At 47.7% G+C, this 22569-nt stretch overlaps 1 pseudogene; it reads right to left on the bottom strand.

Moving 5' to 3' along the window:
* Positions 1-22569, bottom strand: part of LOC127474808 (uncharacterized) — a 1366245-nt pseudogene that overhangs the window by 1131351 nt on the left and 212325 nt on the right.

The following is a 22569-nucleotide window of genomic DNA, read 5'->3' as shown; positions in this document are numbered from 1 at the left end:
ATTCTCCTAAGAGTTCCCCTTCTCTGGTTTCCCCCCTCTAGGGTTCAGAGAGTCTCTCCTGTCTGGGATGCTGGGAGTGTTGGGGGTCCCAAGGCTCCCTTCTCCTCTGATTCTCGCTTTCGGGATGCTGCATTCCCAGAAATTCCCCCTCTCCAGGTTCTCCACTTTGTTGTCCTAGGGGATCCCAGGGGTCCCCACTGTCCAGGCTTCCCCTTATCCGTGTCCCCCTCTCCAGGCTCTCAGGGCTCTCGAAGCTCCTCCCTATCTCCAGCCTTCCTCGCTCTCCAGGGATCAAGGCATGGGGACACCGAGGTACCCCCACGGCAACCCCGCTCCCGCTCTCCCCACTCCCCTCAGCCCCCCCCTCCCACCCCTTTCCCATCAGGCCCCCAAACCCCGGCTCCCCCCAGCTCCCTTTGGGGGTGACCCACCCGCTCTTTTCACTTCTCTCTGTACAAAATTGCTTCCCAATATCCAACCTAAACCTCCCCTGGCACAGCTCCAGACCCAGCCCTCTTGTCCTACTGCTGCTTCCTGGCAGAACAGCCCCACCCCCACCTGGCTCCAACCTCCTGGCAGGGACTTGCAGAGAGTCAGGAGGTCTCCCCTGAGCCTCCTCTTCTCCAGCCTCAACACCCCCAGCTCCCTCAGCCTCTCCTCACACCACTTGTGCTCCACTCCCTTCCCCAGCCTCGCTGCTCTTCTCTGCACCTGCTCCAGCCCCTCCAGGGCCTTCCTCAACTCAGGGGCCCAGAGCTGGACACAGCACTCCAGGGGTGGCCTCACCAGCGCTCACTCCAGCCCAACAATCCCTTCCCTGCTCCTGCTGACACACTCTTCCTCACACAGGCCACCAGCCATTGGCCCTCTTGGCCACCTGGCCACACTCTGCCTCCTCTTCAGCTTCCTGTCCATCCCCACTCCCAGCTCCCTTCCTGCCTGCCTGCTCTCCAGACACTCTGGCCCCAGCCCGGGGGGCTGACGGGGCTTCTTGTGGCCAAAGGGCAGGACCCGGCCCTTGGCCTGCTGGAACCTCATCCCCTTGCAATCAGCCCATGGATCCAGCTGGGCCAGGCCCCTCTGCAGAGCCCTCCTGCCTTCCAGCACATCAACACACCCCCAGCTTGGGGTCACCTGCACATTTGCTGATGAAATGCCTGGTTCTGCAGCAGCTGCAGATGCTCAAGGGGCAGCAGGACCAAGTCAGGGGCCTGGGGGGGCCCTGGGGGGCTTTGGGGTCCAGGAGGGTCCTGGGGGAGCTGGGGAGGGGCTTTGGGGATTGGGGGTACAGACCAGTACAGACCAGTACCTCCTCACTGCTCCCCAGATCTCTCCTGGAGCTGGACCACGTTGTCCTGGGACACCTGAGCCCCCCCCAGTGCCCTCCCAGTACAGCCCAGTGCCCCCAGTACAGCCCACTGTGTTCCTGTCCCAGGGTGCCAGGTGATCCCTCTTTGAGGGGGGCTATGGGAGATCTGGGGGGATTTGGAGGGGTTGGATGGAGATTTGGGGGCTTTGAGAGGCATTGGTTGCATTTGGGAGAGTTAAAAGGGTCTTGGGGGCATTGGGGGGTCAAAGGTATCTGGAGGGGAGGGGACTAAATGAAAAAAAGGAGGTTGGGGGACATTTAGTGGGGGGTAATGGGGCCTAGAGGGGGAGAGGAGTGGCTTCCCTACGAGCAAGTGAGTCCTGAGACCCCCTTCGTGTCCTCGAGACTCTTTTGGTGTCTCCAACTCCCCCCTTGGCACCCCCAATTTCATTGTCCAAAAATCCCTCACCACTGTCCCCAAACCCCATCCCTGATGTCCCCAACCCTCCATCTCACCCCAGGAACCCCCCTGAACCCTCTGACACCAAAAACGCCCCCCCCCTCCTGCTCACAGAAAGGCCAAGGGCATCTGGGGACATGTTGGGGACAGTCTGGGGGCTTTGTGGGGCACTGGGTGATTACTGGGGGATACTGGGACACACTGGGGGGAACCAGAGGGCATTGGGAGGACTGGGGGGGTTACTGAGGGACACTGGGAAGGCACTGGGGGGGACCTGGGGCACACTGGGGGGCACTGGCAGAGAACTGGGGAGTTACTGGGGGATTACCAGGACACACAGGGAGACACTGGGAGGTTACTGGGCCATACTGGCAGGTTACTGGGTGCTCACTGCAGGATCACTGGGCCATACTGGGGGCAGTGGGAGGTCACTGGGACACACTGGCTGGCCACTGAGGGGGTTACTGGGCCATACTGAGGGTAACTGGGAGGTCACTGGGATATACTGGGGTCACTGGGATCCCCTTACCCGGATGTGGTACATCTCCCCCTCCGGATTTTGGGGGGCATCCCTAGGACCCCTCCCCTGGGGGCTGGGGGACCCCTTGAACTCCATTGCTGGGCTTTAGGGGACCCTGTAAAATCCTTTCAAAACCTCTGAAATCCCCCTTCGACCCATCAAAACCTTCTAAAGGTCCCTTCAAATCCCCTCAGAGATCTCATCCCTCCCCAGCACCCCCCAAACCCTCTCAGTGACCCGCAAAACCCACCTGGGACCCCTCAAGCCTATTCAGGGACCCCCAATCCCCCCCACGGGCCCTCCAAACCGTCTGGGACACCTTAAACCCCCCAGAGACCCCAAAACTGCCTCAAGGTCCCCGCAAAGCCTCCCAGGAACCCCAAACCTCCCCAGAGAGCCCCAAAGCCCACCTGGGACACCCCAAATCTTCTCAGAAAACAAAACTCCCATCAGAGCCCCCCAGCACTCTTCAGGGACCTTCAACCTCCCCCCCGAGTCCTTTCAGGGACCCCTCAAAACGTCCCCGGGAACCCCCGAGCCCCCCCGCTAAACCCTCCCGAGCCCTCCAGGCTTTCCACCCACACCCGCGCTCCCCGCAGCCCCCGAGGGGATCCCCAGACCCCGCTCTCGCCGCCCCCCCGCCAACTCACCCAGCGAAGTGCAGCGGCCGCAGGCGAGTCCTCCTCACTCCCGACCACGAGGCCAAAATGGCGCTCGCTCCGCGCGCCCTCCGCCTTTACAGACCCGCCCCGCAGCCAATCAGCGCGCGGCCACGGCCCCTGCCCGCCCCCCGCCTGCGCGGGGCATTGTGGGAGTTGTAGTCCTTGCGGCGAGGGAGGATCGGACGTTTTGGTTTTTTGTTTTTCTGTCTTCTTTTATTTTCTCTTTTTTTCTTTCTCTCTTTTCTTTATTTTTTCTTTCTTCTTTCTTTTCTTCCCTTTTTTCTCTCTCTTTTTTCTTTTTTCTCTTTTTTATTTGTTCTTTTTTTCCCTCATATTTTCCTTTTTTTTCTTTTTTTTCTCTATTTTCTCCTTTTTCTCTTTTTTCTCCCTTTTTTTTCATTTTTCTTTTTTCTTATTTTTCCCTTTTCCTTTTTTTTAACATTTTTTTCTATCAGTTGTTTTTTTCAAGGATGATTTAAACACATATCAAAACAATCTCCAGGTACATATCTTACAACAAAAGATAATCTGCCATTGTTCCAGGTTCCTGAGAATTTCCCAGATCACAAACACTGAGACACCAAGGGTGGAAGCCAAGCAACTTTATCCTGTCCCTTGCCACAGCCTCCAATCCACACCCAGCCCTGGATTTCTGCAAAGCCGCTGGGCAGGAGCAGGAGATGGAGCTGGTGCTTGGCGGGAGGGGCAGCAACAACAAACCCGTGTCTTTGGCACAGGGGAAGGAATTTAGTGGTTGAGGGGTTACATTCCACAGGCTCCCCTGGGGATCAGCTCATGCTCGGACAGTGAGAACAGCAAGAACATTCCTAATAAAAATGCCAGAGGGAAGGGAGCGGAGGGGGAGCAGGGGCAGGAAAAGGAAGCAGAGAGATGGAAGATGGGCTGGGGCGGTCGGGGCTGGGGGAAGGCAGGCTGGACAATGCCTTGTTTGGTCCAACAGCTGGACCAGCTCCAGGGCAGATGTCGGGGCAGCCTCTGCCACAGGGACATGGACAAACAGAGGCTACAAAAGCTCTCAGAGGGGTTGGGGGCTCTGGGCGGGGCTGCGCTCTCACCTCAAGCCGGGATATCCCAGGGCAGTGGAACAGCAATTCCTGTCAGCTCCCAGCAAAGATTATTGGGGTTTGCACTGGGGAAATATTGACGCTCCAGCTTCCTCTTCTCTTTTTAGAACTTTGAGCTTGCAGTCGGGTAGAAGGGCTGGTGGGGGAGTGGGAAGAGACCCACTGAGGGACACATCTCATCCCTCAATTAGATGGAGCTAAACCCCTGATCTTGCTTAGGAAGAGCTGCTGATGCTCAGTTGTATTCTTTCCCTTCTGCTTCAGTGGGATATTACATTTCCCTGCAGTATTAGTGATAGAATGTTTTGGTTCATACAGAAAGCATCAACAGATTTTAAGGAAGGTTTTTTTACATAGGTGAGACCTCCAAAAAAACCAAAAACCCCAAAGGTAATATAAGTGCAGAATAAAGTGAACTTTGGAGTTTTCCTTTTAATTCTTGGGTAGAAAAGCCATCCCAGTTAGGGACAGCAATTTATTGCATTGCTGAAATAAAACCAACCAACCAACAAACAAAGGAATCTGACTTTGTTCTCTTTCGGATTTGTTTTTGATCATAAGAATCCTTCTAGTGAAAAGGGCTAATTTACTCTTTCTAGAGGAATGTTTTAAGTGTGATTATCACAATATCACAGCTGCTGAAAAGGTCTAAAATAGGACATGGACTTTGAACCTGTTCCTGCGTTTAGGATGTGGTGCTTAACATTCAAGAAACAATAGAACTGCAACTCATTTATTGAGGTATCATCTCAAAGTGTCAACTCTTGCTCTGTAAAGACATGCCACAAGGATTGTAGAAAGCTTACAGTATCCCAGGAGGTACATGTGGTATTTTATCAGTGTAAATATGGATAAGATTTTCAATATTTCTGCTGGGAATACTCCATAACTAAAGTAAGTTTTCCCTTTGGTGCTGCACTAGTTTATGATTTAATTGTTACTGACATTCCACCAGTCACATTATTAGCTTCACCAAATGAAAAGGAAATAATCCTGTATTAATTAAAGAGAGCAACTGAATTCCTTCACTCATCTTATCCTTGGCTGTCTGAGACAGTGATGCACTTCAGCTTCCCTACAGAAACTGCCACTAAAAAAGAGATTGGGGTGATAATGAGATATACAGATTGAAGGGTGTGCCTGAATTGTCCTCAGGGAGGAGACATTTTGGTGGGTGACAGGCAATGTGCCTGTGGTTCCCTTTTTCTGTCTGGGTTTTTTCCCTTTCTTTTTGTCAAAGGCTTTGGAAAAGGTGTTTTGTCAAGAGAATAATATTCATTTATAGCCATGTGAACGGTTTCTATGCTATACCAGTGAAGGCAGTCACCTAAATACCCATACCCATGCCTTTAAAAATAAAACAAGGAGAAAACATGGAGTATTTGTTTGAGACCAGATAAACTGAATGTAGTTCAGTAACATGGTAAGGCAATTGCTGTTATTTCACAGAGATATTTCTTTCTATGCTGGAACTGAGGGTAGCAGCCAAATCTAAAAGCCTTGCTCTGTGTATTTGTGAACACACTGTGGGTAAGTTCAAAGGAGCATTCAGAGATTGTGTTGTGTGAGCTTTTTTCCCTGAGATCAAAACAAGGAGTAATTAATGCTAAATCCATCGGATGGCTTTCAAGTCATAACTTGGTTCAGTTTGTCCAACTGTGTACAAACAGGTGAGGAAAATCTGGAACTTTAGAAGGGTTAGTTTTTTACCTCATTAGCAGGATATCCAGGGGTGCACCAAGTGCCTTCCAGTGAGGAGCACAAGAGACCAGTAGACAGTGACAACATTGTTCTAATGTTAATGTCACTGGAGCACAGAGTGAGGTCACATCTGAGTTATGTTTCTTTATTCAGTGGTTGGGAATAAAGAGAAAATCACATATTTGATGACACTTTAGGATTTATTTCACACTCTTAACAAGAAGGTATTTTGCAGCTGGACTTTGAATAAGGTTCCATGGTATATTGCACATTTCTATCTCAAGTTAACAGTCTACTTCTTCCCAAAGAAATTCTCAGCAACTAACACCCTTTCATCATCTGGCTCTTTCCCTGATGGCTTGAGCTTGTTGCTCCTTTGGGTAAATACCCATTTGACACAATGCACTGGGCAGCTTCTGCCAAGTGCCACTGAATCTCACTTCTTCCCTTGCCTTGAGGTAGTTGTGCTTTAAGAATGTGGCTGTTCAGATGCCCTGAAATGTCTCTAGTATTTCAATGGGAAGAAGCTTCAAGATGTGCTGTTTGGCACACCTGAAAAATGACCTGCCCAGAGAGCCATGGAAATGTAGGTGCTGCTCAGTAATGCCCCTTGACTGGGACAGGCACTGCTGAGGATGTTTTCCTTCCCCTCTATGATTCCACTCCCACTGTTTTGTACAGACTCCTTGGGGTCAGATTTTGCACTGTACAGTTTGATAAGTTAGTGCAGATGTGTGTTTGCAGGCATGTTCTTCTTCTGTATTCCCTGATCAAATTCAGTAAACTGATACCTGGTTTGAGCTTCTTTTCCCCCTCCCATAGTACTATTTTTATTTATTTCTACAGAACAGCTTGAGAAAATGAAGGTACACTTAGCCCCAGGTTACTTGCTGCTGTAATCTCTTCACCTTTTTTTCTTTTCCCTTTCCCCAAACTGATGGGTAACTGTGAAACCCAAGGTCAGGAATGTGGTTGGAATTCCAGGCCCCAGTCTGGGGGAGGTGACACTTTCAGTCCCCAGGGGAAGAAGCCACTGCTTTGTTTATCAACATGCAAAGGACAGCCCAGGATTTCTGGTTCTCCAAGCAGCAGCACTGGCAGGGAAGAGCTGCTGACTTGGATGGAAGATGGTTGAGAGAAAAGTAGTGATGGCTCACAGGGGGAGAGGAAAAACGTGTTATTTGGGGCTGTAGAGCGGGGGGGATGACAAGCTAACAAGGTAGTGGAAGCCACATGAACAGGAAAAGGAGGGCTTAGAGGAGACAGATCAGGACAGAAGGAAGGACCATCAAGTTTCAGCCCCTGAATATCAAATCTTAGGAGATCATGAAGGAAAGTAGAAACGAAGCTCACCTGTCCTTTGGTGAGTTTCCAAATGGACCAGCTGTCATATTTTAAGGAGGGTGTATTCCAGGGAACTTAAGACAGAAAAGTGACCCCATCAAATGACACATGTATAGGGATTCCTTATGGGTGATTTTTATATGAGAGAACACATACACATGCAAAGATTTGAAAGCATTTTGGAATAAAAAATATTGAAAAAGAGCCAAATCTATAGACACTTGGAGAGATACTCAGCACAAACAATATATTTGCATTTTCATGTTTTGCTCATGTGCACATGTAAATCAGTTTGTAGGACCTGTATTTTGAGTTCATATAGTCATACAGAGAACTATACATAAAGACATCATATTGAGGTTCTGATTTGATCCCCAAATCTATGTTTATCAAATTGTTATTTAAAGATGTTCTAATACAGTACCGTGCATTAGTACCTCTCATTTTAAAATGTGTTAAAAACAGATTTTTTTTGTCCCTGATGTTTCTACTGAGTACTTGTATTTTACTCTACATTTCAGAGCTCTTTAATCCAGTGCTCACAAGCCAATCTACATCTTGATGACAGAGTTCACATTTAACAATATAGACAGCATAATGCTACTGGTAATTAAGCTTTTTATACCTGCTTTTATACAGTGGTCTGAGCTGTAGTTTTGCTGTGGTGGTTCCAATTCCTAAACTTAACGGTATTTATACCATGTTTGTAGGCAGCAGGCCCAGTCTTCACATAAGGTAAATACATAACACTGGAATCTCTCTGCTGTTAACAGACACAAACATGTCTATTGAACCTGTATACTTTGGAATTTGCTTCTGTTGCTCTATTTACTTGCTAAAATGCTTTGAAACAGATCTGGAGAAGGCATCTGTGTTTCCATTTGTGAGTGCTATTACTGCATTTTGAGGGTGTGCACTGATTTGTTTTGATCTAAAAGACTGCCATGTGCATCATGTTAGGGTTTCAGTCACCAAAGATTTTGTATCAGAGCAAAAGTTGAAGGTGAAAATCTATGCCCTTATGGCTGAGGATGAAAAAAGGATCAGTCCAGAAGTGTGGTATACCCCTGAGACCGTAGGAAAATTGAATATTGAGCCCTTTGAAATATCTGTGAAGGATCCAGACAAACCTATTAGAGTAAAACAATACCCAAACCCTCATGAAGGAAGAATCGGCCTTAAGCCTACTATAGAGAGGCTGTTGGCACAGGGATTGCTAGAACCTTGCATGTCTCCCCATAACACGCCCATCCTACCTGTGAAAAAGCCTGATGGGACCTACTGATTAGTACAAGATCTGAGGGAGGTAAATAAACAAACAGTGACAAGGTTCTCAGTAGTCGCTAACCCTTACACCTTACTAAGCCAAATTTCCCCAGAACATCAATGGTACAGTGTGATAGACCTGAAAGACGCTTTTTGGACCTGTCCCCTTAAGGTGGAGAGTAGAAATTACTTCGCCTTCGGGTGGGAAGACCCAGACACTCATAGAAAACAACAACTGAGGTGGACAGTCTTGCCCCAGGGGTTTACAGAGTCTCCAAACTTGTTTGGGCAAGCCCTGGAACAGCTATTAGAGTCCTTCAAACCTTGTGAAGGAACAGTTTTAGTACAGTATGTTGATGATCTGCTAATAGCTGGAAAAGATGCTGAAACTGTGAGAGATGAGAGTATCAGACTCCTGAATTTCCTGGGTGAAAAGGAGCTGAAAGTGTCCAAGTCCAAACTACAATTTACAGAAGAGAAAGTAAAATATCTAGGGCATTGGTTAAGTAAGGGATGTAAAAGACTGGATCCTGATAAAGTGAAAGGAATACTGCCCTTGTCTATACCCAAGAATAAAAGACAAATTAGGCAAATTCTAGGTCTCTTAGGATACTGCAGACAGTGGATAGAGAACTACAGCAACAAAGTAAAATTCTTGTATGAGAAGCTAGTTAAAGAAGGACTGGTGAAGTGGAGCGACGAGGACGAGAGCAGGCTAGAAAGATTAAAAGAAGATCTGATAAATGCCCCTGTCCTTAGTCTTCCAGACATTAGAAAACCTTTCTATTTGTTTGTAAATGTTGAAAATGGAACAGCTTACGGGGTCTTAACACAGAAATGGGCTGAGCACAAAAAACCTGTGGGGTACTATTCTAAAATTCTAGATCCAGTTAGTAGAGGTTGGCCCACCTGTTTACAAGCGATAGTAGCTACTGCACTATCAGTGGAAGAGGCAATTAAAGTAACCTTTGGAGGAGAACTGAAGGTGTATACTCCACACGATATCCGAGGAGTATTGAAACAGAGGGCAGAAAAATGGTTAACTGATAGCTGGTTATTAAAGTATGAAAGTATTCTGCTTAATACTTCCAAATTAGAACTGGAAGTAACACACTTGCAAAACCCAGCTCAGTTTCTGTTTGGTGAACCCCAAGGGAGTGTAGTACATGATTGCACACAGGTCATAAGCCTCCAAACTAAAATTAGAGAATATCTTGAAGAAGAAGAGTTAGATACAGGTGAAAACCTTCATATCAATGGTTCATCTAGAGTTGTAGATGGGAAGAGAAGATCTGGTTATGCCATAGTAGATGGAATTACCTTTCAAGTTAGGGAATCTGGATCCTTGAGTAATACATGGTCAGCCCAAGTGTGTGAGTTATATGCTCTATTAAGATCTCTGCAGTTGTTGAATGGAAAAACAGGGACCATATTTACAGATTAAGGAAAAAGGGACTTGTAACTCAAAGACCACCTCTAGATATATCCATTCACAAATTCCGGCCAGGTGACAAGGTGTTAATTAAAACATGGAAAGAGACCTCTTTAACTCCACGGTGGGAGGGGCCTTTTGTTGTTCTTCTCCCCACAGATACTGCCGTGCCAACAGCTGAGCGAGGGTGGACCCAGGCGTCAAGGGGGAAAGGACCAGTAAAGGACTCGGAGTGGAAAGTAACATCAAGCCCCGGAGATTTGCAGATGAGGATTAAAAGAGTACAGCCAACAGATGAACCCTGATGGAGATGTCGTAAGATCTAGCTTGTATACTTTCTTTCAGATACCCCAAGGACAAACTTTAAAGAAAGTAAACTTTGTTTCCTGGAGCCTGGAGAGACTACCTGAACAGACCGGAGGCTCAGGACTGTATAAGATGGTTGGAACTCAAACTGTTTTACCTTTGTGTTGTGAGGTAGAAACGGACATACCAGAGGGACATAACCCACAGGGAATCCCCTGTATAAAGCACTCAGAGTCCACTCATTATAGCTGAGTGGTGTGTAAATGCAAGAAGTGTGGTAAAAAGTGGCGCTGTGTATCAATAAGGGGACAATCCTATTGCATTAAGTGTAGGACGGGCTCTACAGAATCTATAAGAGAACAATTGGCAAACGCTGAAATAATAAAAGCATTCTGTGGTTGGGAGTGGTTAGTCCCAGAGACTTGGGAAATCTATGAAACCAATTGGAACGGGGCACTAATAGAATTGTGCCAAACCAGATTTTCCTGGAAATTGGCAAGACCAAATCGAAGGAGATATATTGAACTGTTAGGAGTAATTGACAGAATCCAAAATCTCAAAGTAGATGAGTCTCATCCTGAATCAGTGGAAGAAAATTAAGTAAACTGAGTCTATCCCCTGAAGATTATCACTGCTGCCGAGAAGAACCTGAGACCTCGTTGTTCCCTGCACAGGAACAGACGAAGGGAGGCAGAGAGATAGAACCTGTGGGGAAGGTTGACTCAAAGTAGTAACCACTGGAAGTGAAGGGGAGAGACTAAAACAAAAATGGAACAGAATTTAGTGTTAATCATTATTGTAACAATATCAGCGAGTTCTATGGGAAATGCCCACCAGCCCTTTGAATGGACCTTAACTGGGTCAAGAGATTCAGAGATTGTCCAGAAAGTAACAACAGCCATTGGTCCTAAGTTTAATGTGACGGTTTGTGATCTGTTAATGGCGAGTATACCTCAGGAATGTGGCAAGGGAGGTAGAAAACCCTCTATCACAGTAAATAAGGGAGCCACATACTGGTGTCCAACTTCTAATCCAGGGAAGTCATATTGCAATTATCCTGGGCATTACCACTGTGGATATTGGGGTTGTGAGACCATAGCCTCTGCCTGGAGACCCGAGAGACCAGACAGATACTTAAGAGTGCAATGGGGACCCCCACATTGTGAACCTCCTGCACTGGGAGGATTAGTAACGCCCTATGAGACATCAAATTGTGAATACTTGCAAGTGCAAGTCCTGAATCATGAAGACCGAGGGTGGTTGGCTGGAAGGACGTGGGGAGTGAGACTGGACAGGCTTTCCGCAGACCCAGGTGCATATGTAACTATAAGGAAACAGCCATTAACTGTTTATTCTCAACTACTAGGACCTAATTTAGAGATAAAGAAATCTAGAGACAATAGTCGAGAGAAAGAGAGAGAAAAGGTAAATGGAGTCCCCGCTAATCCAGTGTCACAAGAATTTAAGGTTGCTCAAATTCCTCCCAAGGGGAGGAAAGGGTTTAAAAAGGAAAGGGTACCACAAGGAGGAGCTGAATCGTTGTTAAACATGGTGGAAGTATCTTATAAGGCCATAAATTACACTGACCCTGACATGACCGAGTCTTGTTGGCTATGCTATGATGTGAGACCTCCCTTCTGTGAGGGGGTAGGATTAAACCTTACTTTTAACTTAAGCACAGAGGATAACCCAAGCCAGTGTAGGTGGGGAGAGAGGGAAATAGGTCTCACAATGTCGCAAGTCAGTGGGCAGGGGACGTGTATCGGAAACGTTCCCCCAGGTAGCAATGAATTATGTGGTACCAAAATAAATAAACTGAAAGGAGAAAGGAATAAATGGGCTATACCTCATCAGGGTGGGGGGTGGATATGTTCAAAAACGGGTTTAGTCCCGTGTGTGTCTTCATCTGCATTTGAAAAGAGTAATGAGTTCTGTATTCAGATAACTGTGCTGCCTCATATGTTACATCATTCTGAGGAATCTCTTTTAGAGTTTTGGGAAGTGAATAAGCATAGAATCCAAAAACGAGAACCAATAGGTGTAACGACTGCTATGATTTTGGGGTTGGGAGCCACAGGTGCTGGAGTTGCAACCCTAGTACAACATGGTCATGGATTGACTACCCTGAGGGCAGCAGTAGATGAGGATTTGGACAGAATCGAAAAATCGATTTCGTATTTAGAAACTTCTCTTAATTATCTTTCAGAAGTAGTCTTGCAAAATAGATGAGGGTTGGACTTGCTGTTTCTGCAGCAAGGAGGTTTATGTGTGGCCCTAGGAGAAGAGTGTTGCTTCTATGCAAACCACTCAGGAATCATTAAGGAATCTATGACCAAACTGCACAAAGGGATATTACAAAGAAAGAGAGAAAAGGAAACTCCACCGAGCTGGCTGGATAACTGGCATAGTCAGTTCCCTTGGTTAACAACTTTGGTCTCAACCCTAGCAGGTCCTCTGATAATGTTATTCGCTTCACTAATTTTTGGACCATGCATTCTTAATAAAGTTATGAAATTTGTTAAGGGTAGAATTGAAACGGTGCAGTTAATGTCAGTAAAACAACAATATGAAGACATGAGTGGGAAGTCTTCCAGTGAAGATCAAGCCTCTTTTTAGAAGTAGCCAGAGAGGAAGTAATTGAATTTGACCAGCAAATTTACGAGGAAATTAGGAGGGGGGATTGTTATAAGTGACCTAAAGAAATTTGCTGTTCAAATGAGAGAAACAGTTAATAAAGCTATTGTGTTAACTGCTTTGTTGGAATCACAAGTTAGAGTGTTATGCAATGCCTAACCACAAGTTCTGTAAGCTGCAAACTGATTAACCACAACGCAATGATGATTTAGCACACTGTACTTTGAAGATGTTTGTTCTAAGCATATTAATGGGGAGCAATACGGAGGGGTCGACCACGAGGAGTCCGGGTGATCAACCATCATCCTGATGGAAATTTCCAGAACCACGTCCTAATAGAGACTAATGACTTTAAAATTATTGGTGGACACCCCTCAACAATGGAGATGGCCCGTGAAAGGAGGAACCAACCCAGAGCTGGCCCGCGAAGAGGGAACCAAGCAGGATGCAGCCCATGAAATCTCCACCAATGGACTGATGACATGACTTTGGGGGGGAGGTGGCAAAGGAGGGTAAAATAAGTGCTGTTTCTGTTCCCCTTTGCGGACTGCGGCAGGAACAGGGGTTTCCTCCGGTCTCCTGGCCAGCCGTTTTTGCTTGTTTGTGGCATTAAAAAATCTTTTATACCTTGCAACCTAAATTTATAGCCTTGTTACCTGTCACAAGGAACAGTTGTTGGGGCAGCCTGGGCACTTCTTCGGCAGCAAGACCTTTCTGTGGTGGTACCTTTTGTCTGGCAGGAATCTTCATCTGGATTCAATTTTCCAGGAGGTGGGACCGGCCATTGCAGAGAAGGGTTGAAAAAAGAGAACAGCAGCTCTTTCCACCAGGAAAAAAAGGCTGGAAGCTTTGGTTTCAGTTTAAATTGGTAGGGCAGCCTGGGCACTTCTTGGGCAGCAAGAGTTTTCTGTGCTGGCACCTTTTGTCTGGCAGGAATCTTCAGTTGGATTCAATTTTTCAGGAGGTGGGACTGGCCATTGCAGCGCCGGGCTGAAAAAAGGGAACAGCAGCTCTTTCCCTAACGAAATAAAGTGTGGAAGCGTTGGTTTGCAGGAGCAGTTCTTGGTGTAGCCTGGGCACTTCTTGGGCAGAAAGACCTTTCTGTGGTGGCACCTTTTGTCTGGCAGGAAACTTCATTTACATTCAATTTTCCAAGAGGAGGCACGGGCCATTGCAGAGCAGGGCTGAAAAACGGGAACAGCAGCTCTTTCCCTAAGGAAAAAAGTTTGGAAGCTTTGGCTTCAGGTGTAATTGGTAAGGCAGCCTGGGCACTTCGTGGGCAGCAAGAGCTTTCTGTGGTAGCACCTTTTGTCTGGCAGGAATCTTAATTTGGAATAAAGTTTTCGGGAGGTGGGACCGGTCATTGCAGCACAGGCCTGAAAATAGGGAAAAGCAGCTCTTTCTACAAGGAAAAAATGCCTGGAACCTTTGGCTTTGAGCTGTAGTTGGGGGGGAAGTCTGGGCACTTCTTTAGCAACAAAGAACTTACTGTGATGGCGCTTTTATCTGGCAGAAATCTTCATTTGGAGTAAATTTTTCAGGAGGTGGGACAAGCCATTGTAGAGCAGGGTTTAAAAAAAACGGAACAGGAGCACTTTCCACCAGGAAAAAAAGTCTGGAACCTTAGGGTATGAGGTGCAGTTCTTGGGGCAGCCTCGGCACTTCTTGTGCTGCAAAGAGCTTTCTGTGGTGGCACCATTTGTCTGGCAAGAAAGTTCATTTACAATAAATTTCCCAGGAGGTGGGACCGGCCATTGCAGAGCAGGGTTGAAAAAAGGGAACAGCAGCTCTTTCTACCAGGAAAAAATGTCTTGAACCTTTGGCTTTAAGGTGCAGTTGCTTAGGAAGCCTGGGCACTTCTTGGGCAGCAAAGAGTTTTCTGTGGTGGCAACTTTATCTGTCAGGAAAATTCATTTACATTCAATATTCCAAGATGAGGGAACGGCCATTGCAGCGCAGGGCAGAAAAAAGGGAACAGCAGCTCTTTTCACCAGGAAAAAAAGTCTGGAAACTTTGGCTTCAGGTGTAGTTGGGGCAGCCAGGGACCTTCTTTGCCAGCAAGAGCTTTCTGTGGTGGCACCTTTTGTCTGGCAGGAATCTTCGTTTGAAGTAAATTTTTCAGGAGGTGGGACCGGCCATTGCAGAGCACGGCTGAAAAAAGGGAACAGCAGCTCTTTCAACCTGGAAAAAAAGTCTGGATCCTTTGGCTTCAGGAGTAGCTGTTGGGGCAGCCTGGGCACTTCTTGGGCAGGAAGAGTTTTCTGTGGTGGAATCTTTTGTCTGGCAGGAATCTTCATTTGGAGTAAATTTTTCAGGAGGTGGGACCGGCCATTGCAGAGCAGGGCTGAAAAATGGGAACAGCAGCTCTTTCCCTAAGGAAAAAAAGGTTGGATCCTTTGGCTTCAGGAGTAGCTGTTGGGGTAGCCTGGGCACTTCTTGGGCAGGAAGAGTTTTCTGTGGTGGCACCTTTTGTCTGGCAGGAATCTTCATTTATATTCAATTTTCCAGGAGGTGGGACCGGCCATTGCAGCGCAGGGCTGAAAAAAGGGAACAGCAGCTCTTTCCACCAGGAAAAAAAGTCTGGATCCTTTGGTTTCAGATGTAGTTGGTGGGCAGCCTGGGCACATCATGGGGAGCAACACCTCTCTCTGGTGGCACCTTTTGTCTGGCAGAAATCTTCACTTGGATTCAATTTTCCAGGAGGTGGGACCGGTCATTGCAGAGTAGGGCTGAAAAAGGGGAACAGCAGCCCTTTCCACCAGGAAAAAAGTCAGGATCCTTTGGCTTTGAGGTGCAGTTGTTGGGGCAGCCTGGGCACTTCTTGGGCAGGAAGAGTTTTCTTTGGTGGTACCTTTTGTCTGGCAGGAATCTTCGTTTGAAGTAAATTTTTCAGGACGTGGGACCGGCCATTGCAGCGCAGGGCTGCAAAAAAGGGAACAGCAGCTCTTTCCACCAGGAAAAAAAGGCTGGATCCTTTGGTTTTGAGGTTCAGTTGGGGAGGCAGCCTGGGCACTTCTTGGGCAGGAAATTTTTCTGTGGTGGCACCTTTTGTCTGGCAGGAATCTTCGTTTGAAGTAAATTTTTCAGGAGGTGGGACCGGCCATTGCAGCGCAGAGCTGAAAAAAGGCAACAGCAGCTCTTTCCACCAGGAAAAAAAGGCTGGATCCTTTGGCTTCAGGAGTAGCTGTTGGGGTAGCCTGGGCACTTCTTGGGCAGGAAGAGTTTTCTGTGCTGGCACCTTTTGTCTGGCAGGAATCTTCGTTTGAAGTAAATTTTTCAGGAGGTGGGACCGGCCACTGCAGAGCAGGGCTGAAAAAAGGCAACAGCAGCTCTTTCCATCAGGAAAAAAGTCTGGATCCTTTGGATTTGAGGTGCAGTTCTTGGAGCAGCCTGGGCACTTCTTTGGCAGGATGACCTTTCTGTGCTGGCACCTTTTGACTGGCAGGAATCTTCGTTTGAAGTAAATTTTTCAGGAGGTGGGACCGGCCATTGCAGAGCTGGGCTGAAAAAAGGGAACAGCAGCTCTTTCCACCAGGAAAAAAAGGCAGGATCCTTTGGCTTTGAGTTGCAGTTCTTGGTGCAGCCTGGGCACTTCTTGGGCAGGAAGAGTTTTCTGTGGTGGCACCTTTCGTCTGGCAGGAATCTTCAATTGGATTCAGTTTTCCAGGAGGTGGGACCGGCCATTGCAGAGAAGGGTTGAAAAAAGGGAACAGCAGCTCTTTCCACCAGGAAAAAAAGTCTGGATCCTTTGGCTTCAGGAGTAGTTCTTGGGGCAGCCTGGGCACTTCTTAAGCAGGAAGAGTTTTCTGTGGTGGCACCTTTTGTCTGGCAGGAATCTTCATTTATATTGAATTTTCCAGGAGGTGGGACCGGCTATTGCAGCGCAGGGCTGAAAAAAAGGGAACAGCAGCTCTTTCCCTAAGGAAAAAAAGTCTGGATCCTTTGGCTTCAGATGTAGTTGGTGGGCAGCCTGGGCACATCTTGGGGAGCAACACCTCTCTCTGGTGGCACCTTTTGTCTGGCAGGAATCTTCACTTGGATTCAATTTTCCAGGAGGTGGGACCGGCCATTGCAGAGTAGGGCTGAAAAAAGGGAACAGCAGCCCTTTCCACCAGGAAAAAAGTCAGGATCCTTTGGTTTTGAGGTGCAGTTGTTGGGGCAGCCTGGGCACTTCTTGGGCAGGAAAAGTTTTCTGCGCTGGCACCTTTTGTCTGGCAGGAATCTTCGTTTGGAGTAAATTTTTCAGGAGGTGGGACCGGCCATTGCAGCGCAGAGCTGAAAAAAGGCAACAGCAGCTCTTTCCATCAGGAAAAAAGTCTGGATCCTTTGGATTTGAGGTGCAGTTCTTGGAGCAGCCTGGGCACTTCTTTGGCAGGATGACCTTTCTGTGCTGGCACCTTTTGTCTGGCAGGAATCTTCGTTTGAAGTAAATTTTTCAGGAGGTGGGACCGGCCATTGCAGAGCTGGGCTGAAAAAAGGGAACAGCAGCTCTTTCCATCAGGAAAAAAAGTCTGGATCCTTTGGCTTCAGGAGTAGCTGTTGGGGTAGCCTGGGCACTTCTTGGGCAGCAAAGAGATTTCTGTGGTGGCACCTTTTGTCTGGCAGGAATCTTCATTTGGAGTAAATTTTTCAGGAGGTGGAACAAACCATTGCAGCGCAGGGCTGAAAAAAGGGAACAGTAGCTCTTTTCACCAGGAAAAAAAGTCTGGAACCTTTGGCTTCAGGTGTAGCTTTTTGGGCAGTCTGGGCACTTTTTGGGCAGGAAAAGTTTTCTGTGGTGGCACCTTTTGTCTGGCAGGAATCTTCGTTTATATTGAATTCTCCAGGAGGTCGGACGGGCCATTGCAGCGCAGGGCTGAAAAAAGGGAACAGCAGCTCTTTCCCTAAGGAAAAAAAGTCTGGATCCTTTGGCTTCAGATGTAGTTGGTGGGCAGCCTGGGCACATCTTGGGGAGCAACACATATCTCTGGGGGCACCTTTTGTCTGGCAGGAATCTTCATTTATATTCAATTTTCCAGGAGGTGGGACCGGCCATTGCAGCGCAGGGCTGAAAAAAAGGGAACAGCAGCTCTTTCCCTAAGAATAAAAAGTCTGGAAGATTTGGCTTCAGGTGTAGTTGGTGGGGCAGCCTGGGCACTTCTTGAGCACCAAGACCTTTCTGTGGTGGCACCTTTTGTCTGGCAGGAATCTTCACTTGGATTCAATTTTCCAGGAAGTGGGACCGGTCATTGCAGAGTAGGGCTGAAAAAAGGCAACAGCAGCTCTTTCCATCAGGAAAAAAGGCTGGATCCTTTGGCTTTGAGGTGCAGTTCTTGGTGCAGCCTGGGCACTTCTTGGGCAGCAGGAGTTTTCTGTGGTGGCACCTTTTGTCTGGCAGGAATCTTCAGTTGGATTCAGTTTTCCAGGAGGTGGGACCGGCTATTGTAGAATAGGGTTGAAAAAAGGGAACAGCAGCTCTTTCCCTAAGGAAAAAAAGTCTGGATCCTTTGGCTTCAGATGTAGTTGGTGGGCAGCCTGGGCACATCTTGGGGAGCAACACCTCTCTCTGGTGGCACCTTTTGTCTGGCAGGAATCTTCAGTTGGATTCAATTTCTTAGGAGGTGGGACCGGCCATTGCAGCGTAGGGCTGAAAAAAAGGGAACAGCAGCTCTTTCCCTAAGGAAAAAAAGTCTGGAAGATTTGGCTTCAGGTGCAGTTGGTGGGGCAGCCTGGGCACTTCTTGAGCACCAAGACCTTTCTGTGGTGGCACCTTTTGTCTGGCAGGAATCTTCACTTGGATTCAATTTTCAAGGAGGTGGGACCGGTCATTGCAGAGTAGGGCTGAAAAAAGGGAACAGCAGCCCTTTCCACTAGGAAAAAAGGCTGGATCCTTTGGATTTGAGGTGCAGTTGTTCGGGCAGCCTGGGCACTTCTTGGGCAGGAAGAGTTTTCTTTGGTGGCACCTTTTGTCTGGCAGGAATCTTCGTTTGAAATAAATTTTTCAGGAGGTGGGACCGGCCATTGCAGCGCAGGGCTGAAAAAAGGGAACAGCAGCTCTTTCCATCAGGAAAAAAAGTCTGGATCCTTTGGATTTGAGGTGCAGTTGTTGGGGCAGCCTGGGCACTTCTTTGGTAGGATGACCTTTCTGTGCTGGCACCTTTTGTCTGGCAGGAATCTTCGTTTGAAGTAAATTTTTCAGGAGGTGGGACCGGCCATTGCAGAGCTGGGCTGAAAAAAGGCAACAGCAGCTCTTTCCACCAGGAAAAAAAAGGCTGGATCCTTTGGCTTTGAGGTGCAGTTCTTGGTGCAGCCTGGGCACTTCTTGGGCAGCAGGAGTTTTCTGTGGTGGCACCTTTTGTCTGGCAGGAATCTTCAGTTGGATTCAGTTTTCCAGGAGGTGGGACCGGTCATTGATGAGAAGGGTTGAAAAAAGGGAACAGCAGGTCTTTCCATCAGGAAAAAAAGTCTGGATCCTTTGGCTTCAGGAGTAGCTGTTGGGGTAGCCTGGGCACTTCTTGGATAGGAAGAGTTTTCTGTGGTGGCACCTTTTGTCTGGCAGGAATCTTCGTTTGGAGTAAATTTTTCAGGAGGTGGGACCGGCCATTGCAGCGAAGGCTGAAAAAAGGGAACAGCAGCTCTTTCCCTAAGGAAAAAAAGTCTGGATCCTTTGGCTTCAGGAGTAGCTGTTGGGGTAGCCTGGGCACTTCTTGGATAGGAAGAGTTTTCTGTGGTGGCACCTTTTGTCTGGCAGGAATCTTCGTTTGGAGTAAATTTTTCAGGAGGTGGGACCGGCCATTGCAGCGAAGGCTGAAAAAAGGGAACAGCAGCTCTTTCCCTAAGGAAAAAAAGTCTGGATCCTTTGGGTTCAGGTGTAGCTGTTGGGGTAGCCTGGGCACTTCTTGGGCAGGAAGAGTTTTCTGTGGTGGCACCTTTTGTCTGGCAGGAATCTTCATTTGGAGTAAATTTTTCAGGAGGTGGGACCGGCCATTGCAGAGTAGGCCTGAAAAAAGGGAACAGCAGCTCATTCCAACAGGAAAAAAATCTGGAAGCTTTGGTATTGAGGAGTAGTTTGTCGGGCAGCCTGGGTACTTCTTGGGCAGCAAAGAGATTTCTGTGGTGGCACCTTTTGTCTGGCAGGAATCTTCATTTGCATTCAATTTTTTACAAGGTGGGACCAGCCATTGCAGAGCAGGGCTGAAAAAAGGGAACAGCAGCTCTTTCCACCAGGAAAAAAAGTCTGGATCCTTTGGTTCCAGGTGCAGTTGTTGGGGCAGCCTGGGTACTTCTTGGGCAGGAAAAGTTTTCTGTAGTGGCACCTTTTGTCTGGTAGGAATCTTCATTTGGATTCAATTTTCCAGGAGGTGGGACCGGCCATTGCAGCGCAGGCCTGAAAAAAGGGAACAGAAGCTCTTTCCACCAGGAAAAAAGCCTGGAACCTTTGGTTTTGAGGTGCAGTTGGTGGGGCAGCCTTGGCACTTCTTGGGATAGATGAGTTCTCTGTGGTGGCACCTTTTGTATGGCAGGAATCTTCAGTCGGATTCAATTTTCCAGGACGTTGGACCGGTCATTGCAGCGCAGGGTTGAAAAAAGGGAACAGCAGCTCTTTCCACCAGGAAAAAATTCTGGAAGCTTTGGTTTCAGGTGTAGTTGGTGGGGCAGCCTGGGCACTTCTTGGGCAGCAAAGACCTTTCTGTGGTGGCACCATTTGTCTGGCAGGAATCTTCATTTGGATTCAATTTTCCAGGAGGTGGGACCGGCCATTGTAGAGCAGGTCTGAAAAAAGGGAACAGCAGCTCTTTCCACCAGGAAAAAAAGTCTGGATCCTTTGGCTTCAGGTGCAGTTCTTGGGGCAGCCTGGGCACTTCTTGGGCATCAAGACCTTTCCGTGGTAGCACCTTTTGTCTGGCAGGAATCTTCAGTCGGATTCAATTTTCCAGGAGATGGGGCCGGCCATTGCAGCACAGGCCTGAAAAAAGGGAACAGCAGCTCTTTCCACCAGGAAAAAAAGTCTGGATCCTTTGGTTTTGAGGTGTAGTTGGTGGGGTAGCCTGGGCACTTCTTGGGCAGCAAAGACCTTTCTACGGTGGCACCATTTGTCTGGCAGGAATCTTCATTTGGAGCAAAGTTTTCTGGAGGTGGGACCGGCCATTGAAGAACAGGCTTGAAAAAAGGGAACAGCAGCTCTTTCTACCGGGAAAAAAAGTCTGAATCCTTTGGCTTCAGGTGCAGTTCTTGGGGCAGCCTGGGCACTTTTTGGGCAGCAAGAGATTCCTGTGGTGGCCCCTTTTGTCTGGCAGGAATCTTCATTTGTAGTCAATTTTCCAGGAGGTGGGACCGGCCATTGCAGAGCAGGGCTGAAAAAAGGGAACAGCAGCTCTTTCCACCAGGAAAAAATTCTGGAAGCTTTGTCTTTGAGGTGCAGATTTTGGGAAAGCCTGGGCACTTCTTGGGCAGCAAAGACCTTTCTGTGGTGGCGCCTTTTGTCTGGCAGAAATCTTCATCTGGAGTAAAGTTTTCTGGAGGTGGGACCGGCCATTGCAGCACAGGACTGAAAAAAGGGAACAGCAGCTCTTTCTACCAGGAAAAAAATCTGGATCCTTTGGCTTCAGGTGTAGTTGGTGCAGCCTGGGTACTTCTTGGGCAGGAAGAGTTTTCTGTAGTGGCACCTTTTGTCTGGCAGGAATCTTCATTTGGATTCAATTTTCCAGGAGGTGGGACCGGCCATTGCAGCGCAGGACTGAAAAAAGGGAACAGCAGCTCTTTCCCTAAGGAAAAAAAGTCTGGATCCTTTGGCTTCAGGTGCAGTTGTTGGGGCAGCCTGGGAACTTCTTGGGCATCAAGACCTTTCCGTGGTAGCACCTTTTGTCTGGCAGGAATCTTCAGTCGGATTCAATTTTCCAGGAGGTGGGACCGGCCATTGCAGAGCAGGGCAGAAGAAAGGGAACAGCAGCTCTTTCTACCATGAAAAAATGTCTGGATCCTTTGGCTTTGAGGTGCAGTTGTTGGGGCCACCTTGGCACTTCTTGGGCAGCAAGAGATTCCTGTGGTGGCACCTTTTGTCTCGGTAGTGTTTTTTCCCTGTTATCAAGTCCCTTATGGCGTCAATCACAGAGCACTGGGACTGCTCACAGGGCATGATGAAGGAATACAGCAGCAGTGTGGAAAGAGGAGGTAGAAAAATTCAGTTCTGTATCTAATTGCCTTCCTCAGTTAGAGAAATTGCTAATCTTGTGACATGATTTGTACTGGACCCTTCTAAGGACGTACGTTTGCCCAGACCTTTTGCTCCAGATGTGCCAGCTACACCCAATGAAACCAGAGAGAATCTCAGCGAAGCCAAAAATCAGCTCTTATGGCACTTGGCACTCTATGGGGTTTGGCACTGGAGCTCAATCTCTCTGGGATGGCTGGTCCAGAACAGTTCATTTAATGAATGGTGCTGTTGCTGAACTTCCCTGGGCACATTGCAATTGGCTACTGAGGCTGAAAGGTTTCCTCGAAGGATTTTTATCTTTTGAAACTACAGGCTGAGTTTTAGGGATAAACTCCAGTATTCTGAAAGTGGAAAGTTGATCAAACAGAAAAGACTGTTTCTTCTACAACAGATTTGAAATAGTCCACTTGTAAAAATCACAAAGCTTGAAGTCTACTCAGCAGAGCTGATTCCTCATCTGCACTGATCATCAGCAACTGGCCTCTCTCCTATTTCAGGGTCTCATCTGTGTACACTGGATTAAGGCCTCCTCACTTCTTAAGAAAAGCAGTGTTATAAGCTCACAGTTCTGGCAAGGTTTCCTTAGTAGATGGGTTGAAAAGCAAAACTTTGTTGCCATGACCAACGAATGCAGAGCCCAAGGTTGTTTGTGGTGCT

The sequence above is a fragment of the Manacus candei genome, unplaced genomic scaffold (genome assembly GCF_025592945.1).
Source record: "Manacus candei isolate 608988 ecotype Guabito, Panama unplaced genomic scaffold, ASM2559294v1 h1tg000045l, whole genome shotgun sequence".
Lineage (NCBI taxonomy): Eukaryota > Metazoa > Chordata > Aves > Passeriformes > Pipridae > Manacus > Manacus candei.
The sequence above is the reverse complement of the archived record's forward strand: the minus strand, read 5'-3'. Positions and strand labels throughout refer to the sequence as shown.